Source organism: Lactuca virosa, chromosome 4 (genome assembly GCF_052849685.1).
Source record: "Lactuca virosa cultivar CGN04683 chromosome 4, Lactuca_virosa_CGN04683_v6, whole genome shotgun sequence".
NCBI classification, from domain to species: Eukaryota; Viridiplantae; Streptophyta; class Magnoliopsida; order Asterales; family Asteraceae; genus Lactuca; species Lactuca virosa.
Window position 1 is genome coordinate 455,652,382 of NC_136429.1, and position 8,314 is coordinate 455,660,695.

Below are 8,314 nucleotides of genomic sequence, written 5' to 3' on the forward strand. Positions count from 1 at the left end.
ACAGATTGTCTATAGATCTCGCTGCTTAATTTAGGTGGACAACAATATCTTTGGTCGTCGTCAGCTGAATGGTCCTTAAGGAATATTATCTAGGAACTTAGGATCACATTGTCTTGTCACGTATAGTATGTCCTAATTTTGTCACAATCTCTCGTGTTTAAGTGGACCACAATACCGGCGATTGACCAGATCTATTCATGAAGGGAGAGGTACTGATAAATGGATAAAGGCTGTTTAAAAAACTTTGATCCCAAATCACTCTTAAAGTTAGATATCATTTTTATTTTTGTTGTTCATAGTTTTCTTCAAATTTAAATATTAGGGGAGAATTAAAAATTTTGAAAACCAAACAAAAATAAAAAAAAATTAATTAAAAATCCAAAAATAGTGTTATTTCTGTTTTATTTCTTTTTCAGAAAATATGAAAAATCCAAAAATATTGTGTGCTAAGTTTTCTTTTAGTTTTGTTTTGTCTTGAAAAGTGAATTCAGGTATAGATGAGACTCATGGAGTTTGTGTCGAAGATTTCTGAGCCAAGGCTTCATCCGTGATCATCGAAGAATTCTCATTCGAAGGAGCAAGAAATGAAGATTATTCTTTCGACATTCAATCTTTCAACCCCAGAAGCAAGGTGAAGCTGCACTTGAAGATTAGGTGACGGATTGCATTGAAGCCTCCTCAATCAGTCTGCTGCTATCTTGAACCTGCTGAAGTGATCCAGAAGATTTGTTCTCTCTGATGTTCTCTCTGAAGATTCTCAAGCTAAAAGCACTATCTTTCAAGAATCAGTACATCAAGCCTCCTCACCCAATGTGCGTTCAGAGTTAAATCTTGAAGAAATGCCCAACTGCTCAAGATGAAGTCAATTATTGAAGATTCATCATGTTCATCTTGAAGTTGTGAAGAATTTGAAGATTAATGCTGAAGCCAAGCTCCTAATGAAGATTAACAAGAAACCCAACTACTTTTTAGGGGGAGCTTGTTGGGTCATTTAAGAAAAGAAAAGAAAGCTATAAACCAAGGGGGAGATTGTTGTGTCAAAAATATGGTTTATACTTTACTTTTCTAGGCATTAATAGTTTTTGGTAGTGTAATATATTTTTGCAGTTGTATTTACGACCCAATGGGTGTTTACGGCCGTAAACCCATTTACGGCCGTAAACCCATTTATGGCCCATATTCCCCAAGTATATATATAGGTGTTAGGTGGTTGAGGAGGGATTGATGAACAGAGAAGGAGTGTACGGCCAAGAGAGAGAGAAAGGAGTTTTAGTGTGTGTGTTAGTGTGTGTGAATCTTGTATCTGGATCTTCATTCTAATAAAATCATTCAAGATTCAAGTTATTCTTCTCCTCCTTCTCTTCTATTTGATCTGACATCATCTAATTGATTGGGATTTCGCACCATCAATTGGATCTGATTGATACACAAGCATATTTGGGGACTTACAAAATCCTCCCAGTCCCTCTAGACAAGATTAAAGTGAGCTATAAGCTCCAAATCAATGATCAGCCCATCGAGACTATGGATAGAGAGGTTAGGCCCACAAGGCAAAGCCGCATCCCGATTGTGAAGGTTCGAGGGAATGCTAGGCGTCAACCGGAATTCACTTGGGAATGCGAGGGCCAGATTAAGCAAAAGTACCTTCACCTATTCCCATATTCATGACCCTACCTTTCGAAAGAATTTCGGGACGAAATTCCCTCTAACGGGGGGATGATGTCACAACTAGCATTTGTGGTTGGGGAATCCCGCCCTCATGTAAGCAATAGCTATTGTGAGACTTGTGCTAACACATTAAAGTGTACATTATGATTCCTAATGGACCATGTATTGTCATAATGCAAATCTCTCCATGTATCTCAAATCTCTCCCAAATCTCTCCATGTATCTCAAATCTCTCCCAAATCTCTCCATGTATCTCAAACCTCTCTCAAATCTTCCAATGTAGTTTTTCTTAGTCAAAATCAACTCAAAATGAAAAGAGGAAAATTAATAGAGAAAATCTAGTTCGGAACCCTTAAGAAGCTTCGGACCTCCTAAAGGAACCAAACATTCTCGCACATAGGAACCTCTTGGCTCCGGAATTTATGGGCTTCGGAATGCAGCATGCTCCGGACGTCTTCTGATCCGGAATAGCTGACTTCAGAAAAACCTCGCGCCACTCCGGAAGGCTTCGCATCTTCGGTCCAGACATATTGACTCCGCCGTCGACCACAGAATTTCTAAGTCAGCTCCGGGAAAGGGAACCATCTTCGGAACTCCTATTCTGGCTCCGCAAATTGGAGGTTTGGCTCCGGAATCCCACTTCGGAACATGAGTGAAGCTTCAGAATTTATGACTTGACTCCGGAACTTGAGAAATTACCTTCGGAACTCATCAAGCAACTTCAGAACTTATACTTTGGCTCCAGAATTTGCTATTTGACACCGAAAATTTCCATTGGGCTCCGGATTTCGAACCATTTCACCATTTTAAGATATTATTTTAATACATAAGGTGTGAATAAGACAAAAGACCTTGACTCTATGATGCGACATCTCAACAAGTTCCAAGGTGTTCACGAATAAACAAGTAATATCCCCTAGATCTCCAAGCACACATCAAATCAACTCCCCTTCCTTTATTCAAAAGAAGAACTTCTTACTGATCCTCACTTTTACTCCATTTTCCCCCTGGAGATTTCATCTTTCATCAAGATCTCTTCCTTCACCCACTTAACAAACTCCTCTCATGAACAAGTGGATTCTTCCAAAAATCCTTATCATCAAGGTGGTTCATGGAATTAGGTGAGCTATTTCGAAATCTCCTAGTATTCATATATATTATTTTGTTAAAATCATCTCATTTACACACAAGGTCCTAATTTAATCTCCTTATAATAATCTAGGCTTCAAGGAGTTCAGCAAGGACATTCTAGTGCTTAGAATCAAGATCTCTTCACTACATTTCAAAATCCCAAAAAACTAACTCAAGGTGAGCTTCATACCCCTACCTTTTACAAATTTTTATTGTTTCTGGGGGAGAATACAAGTCAAAGTCTTGTGTAAATCAAAATCTATTTGCTTAGTGTGTATTCATGCCTTATTACATGTGCTTAAGTATAAAACCCCTTATAAATAGTCCAAAAACTCGAGATTTTGGTTAAGTCTCAAGAGTTTGGATTATATTCCACAAATCATGTTTGGAAACAAGAACTAGTATGTCACCAAGTATAAGTCACGAATTACTATAACAACAACTATAAGGATTTGCTTCAAGATTAACTTAAACAAGTTCTGGGACAAAATACTTTGAAAGTGATTAAATTATGGAAATAATAATATTTTGGATCATTTTTGGCCAAACGTAACTATAAGGGTTATCTTGGAACATTATGTCATATTCATGACTTTTTACAATATGAAAAAACTATTAGTGATTATTTATAAATATTTAATATAAATAATTTTATCAAGAAAAATATACGAAAACAGAGTTTTCATGACGAAAATATTTGCATGTCATAAACTGCTGTCGTAAAACTTTCAGAAACATAAGTGATGATCTGTATGTCATAAAGCAGAAAATGCGTGAACCCGCAGTCATAAATTTACACAAATGATAACTTGACACTTTTTCTTTTGACTAATATGGGTCCGAGCCGATAATTTATAAAAGGGAAGGACCATTTTTGCCAACTCCGATAATATTGGGTAATTTTGACAAATGTTCAAAATGGATTATCTTTCAATAAACGAAACGAAACGAACACGAAGCACCTAGTCAACAAGCACAATTAACGATATGAAACGAAAACGATATTTCTATTCAATGAGTACGAGTATCATTATTTATCTAACAAATAATGGATCTCAACGATTGCTCAAAAGGTTGTTAGTATTCTAGTCAGACAAATCTCAAAAGTACCTAAATATAAAAATATTAGTGTACGTCTAAAGTCCTGTAAGGAGTTATAGCCAGAGTCTCCTGGAGGGAGAGCAGGAATTTGTGTATAGATCTATACGGGGTTGACACCCCGCACCTTCGTTGTTCGCTACAGCTAGACCGGCCAGTCTAGGGTGACAAATTTCTTTAACAAAACAAGGGCGCCTGAGAAACGCCAAAACAAGTCTCGGTCATATTAGTATGGTTATAACGACTCACTAGAATATGTTATGTTATCTAGAAATTTATGCAAGGAAAACCTCTTAAATAAATTTTGGCACGTTGTGTTGACTGTCCTACACGTGGTAGTGATGGTCCGCATTTGTTGTGTCGACTGTCCTTTTTCATTGCGTAGAATGTCCACAATCGCCATGTTGATTTCTTTCACTTAACAAGTATTAGAGTCATAATACTGCTGTTTTACCAATAAGAAAACATAGGATTTTCTGGGGAAAACGTTTGTAAACGATTTTGAAAACGATAAACTAACACACACATATGCAAGTATACACAGTTGGAAACAGAACTTACGAATATTTTATAGCAGAAAATATAGGATTTTCTGGAGAAAACGATTTTATATAATTTCGATAACGATAAACTAGAACGCACACTCAATTATACCGGATAAGAAAAACAAGATTTAGAACTATAATCTCCTTTTGAAAATAGGGGATTTTCTCGAAACGGTTGGTTATTACTACTCAAAAGAACTATTCTCGAACACAGCTCGCCTTTACAAATTACACTACTTTTCAAAATCACTCCTTATAAGGATGAACAAAAGTAACGACATGCACGCATATATCCATAATTTTCAAAGCAAGACTTCAAACGATTTCATAGAAAATATCGGATTTTCTAAAAGTACAATGAGAACGATTATAAACAAGTGTAAAACTATTTTATACAAGAATGCTTATGAACTCACCAACTTTTTAGTTGACGTTTTTCAAAACGACTTATATTCTTAGGGATCTAGTTAGCAGGTAAAAAGGGACGCAGATGCAGGACTATTTTGCTATAGTTCTGAATTTTTCTGCTTATGTCTCTTTTGTGTAACTTGAAGGACAAATACAATATGTAAACAATGTAAGTTTGATATCTCAATGTATGATGTTTGGATTTACTCTGTTTCATTTATATTCAATTGTTATGATACTGCACAACGAAGTCACCCGCCTCCGGACATTTCCGCCATCTGGTCCGGGGGTGTGACGGTTTCCCAATCACCTTTATAGTTAGATTTGCTAATTACATGCATATATGTATCAATATATGTCATTTAGGACTCGTTTGTATCTCGGGACTTCATTCGTGGAACTTCTCATCCTTATGCGAATCTTCAATTGAATCACCCACATAAGGTGAGTTCATACCCCTATAATCAATCTTTTAAATGGTTTAAATGCTTTTAAGGGGGGGGGGAATACAAGTTGAACACAATGAACATTGTGTAAATATTTACCTGTGATAACCATCACGCTAAAGGATTTCTTATGCTTTTATAAGTAATCAAATCAATTCAAAAACTCTTTTAAAGTTATGTTACTTTGTTGTCTATAAACACTATTTTTAAAGTACAAACATAACTCAGTAGGTAAATGAGTCTTTTCTACAAATCAGAAACAGTTCAAGTAAACATACTAGTTAACTATAATATGTATTGTTTAGGGGTTCAGTTCATACTATACACTAGAACAGAGAGAACATACTATACACTAGAACAGAGAGAACATATTATACACTATAATAGAGAGAACATACTATACACTAGAACAGACAGAACATACTATACAAATACAATAATAATATAACATTAATGTGAGCCACTACTTCATGGCACGTCAATTTACCATTGTGTCACGTTTTGTAACCAGAGTCTCCTGGAGAGAAAGTGTGAATTTGTGTATAGATCTATACGGGATTGACCATCCTACACCTTGCTGCTAGCTACAGTGGGACCTGCAGGTCTACGAGTGACAAATGTCATACCATTTCGAAGTCTTGAACGTCGTGTTTTACTAGTCAATCAAGTATGGTTATAACCTCATCACATTTTAACCTTAATTAACAAACTGGTTTTTAAGGTAGTTAGTACTTCAGTAGTCACTTTTATACAACATTACTGAATACATTCATTTTCCCATTACATTCATATAGTGATCTTCTCACATAAAAGGTAATGCAAACTATTTTCTAGTAAAGATAGTCTTAAACTTGGGAAAACTTACATCATTACAAAAAATAAACTGATCAGTCGAGTCTTAGTACATTCAGTTAGAAGGGGGCATATAATGCTAACTTTATGATTCCTCGGTAGATACATCTGGGAAATATATTAATCGGGTCCGACAGACAGTAGGATGTGTGCTTTCCGCTTCATTTCCTGTTCCTTGTTTGGTTGTGGGCTTAGAGCAGATTCACCCAGTCTACTATCTATTCGATCTTAGCTATATATATTCCGTATACACCAAGCAATCAAAAGGAGTACCAGGTATGGGTCAGGTCATAGTATACAAATTCAATACACCGTTTTCTAGTGCAAAACCATAGTTTTCCGATAGAACATTAAGTAGGCTAAACTTGAAACTTATCAGTAAAAGGGTTTAATTCATTTTATTAAACCAGTATAACTTAAAGGACCTTTAGTGGTTAATTCTATAATACCTTAGTTTATACATCAGGGTTATATATAATTAATATCTGATAGGCAGTTGGATGTGTGCTTTCCGCCTTACTTCTTGTTCCTTGTTTGGTTGTGGGCTTAGGGCAGATTCACCCATTTAACTGTCCGTTCGATATTAGATTATATATAGCTTGTATAAACTAAGTGATTATAGAAGGAACTATTGTGGTTACCATTTTTACTAAAGGAAATATGGGTTTTTCTTAAAGAATGTTTTCATCAAATATAAAGGAACTATTACAGTTAACTCTGTGAGTACCTAATGAATACGCCAGAGTTATATACAACGAAGATCTAACAAACAAAGGGATGTGTGGCTTCTGCCTCATTTCCTGTTCCTTGTTTGGTTGTGGGCTTAGGGCAGATTCACACAATCGATTGTCTGTTTACTCTGGGTTTTATATACCTTGTATCCATTTAGTACTCATAGAAGGGATTGTAGAGCCATTTTTACTTATCATTCATCATATAAGAAAATATAGGATTTTCTAGAGGAACAGGCGAACTTTTCTAAAAGAACTTACAACTTACTTTACATCACTAAAATACTTATGAACTCACCAGCTTCAATGCTGATATACTCTTTCAAAATAACTTGTATTCTCAGGAGACTAGTAGACAGGTACGCGCACTGGGATTCAGAAGATGGAGCATAGTAGCTTCATGTCTTGTTTTGTTATTTACTTGAAGTCAATCTTTTGTGAATCACATACTTTGTAAACACTTTCATATTAATGCAGTGGTTGTTTGTTACTTTGATTACTATGATGCTTGTGTTGTGATACTAAACATGACGTCCTCCACCCCCGACTGTTTCCGTCGTTCCGGTTTGGGTGTGTGACAGTTACTGCCTATAAAATGGTGGTTTAATGTGTATCCACTCTCACCCATTGCTTCCTTGACCTGTGGAGGGTCGTTAGCCGAATGGGTAAGATAGGACACTAAACCCTCATTAAAAGTATAATAAATTACAAAGTAACTAAACACTTTTAAAAAATTCCCAATCTTAGTTACTTTAGGAACATGTGAATTTGATGCTAATCCATGAAATTGCACTTTGCACCTTACCAAGTCGTTAGTGGAGCATGTGTGGTTAACCGGCACACTAACTTGGACTAATAAGGGTGGAAAAGGGTAGCTCGATGTTTGTCATAGATCAATGGAGCGTGTGTGGTTAACCGACACATTGATTATGTGATAAATGACATCAAGAGTACCAAGCTAATTTGCATGGTTATTCACACCTTGTTTGTGATCCTCGGTATCCCAGTCACAAACTTGAAGGGCATAATCGAGATTAAACATGCCATTGAAAAGTTTAATGAATCTCAAAAGATCTAGGAATTTCAATTCATTTGAAACCTAATAATAAATTTCGTTTTTCATGGTGGAAATTGGTAAATCCTTATTTACCTACCTTCAAATATTTTGCAATTGGATTACAGCATCCCTCTTCCGATTGGTAAAATATTGTGTTGGGTCCTAGCCTTAATATTTTATTTGGGTGTTATATTAAGGACTTAAATCAACCAACTTGAATTTCTCCCTAGTAGATGTCTAGTTCTGACAACTATGGTCTTCCCGAATCTTTTGAATATAAATTTCCTTATAAAGATGATATTCCACAAGACGATCGAGGTGAAAGATTAACATCTTCTTCGTGCTGTAGTGGAACTTCTCTTCCTCCACCTCCTCCAA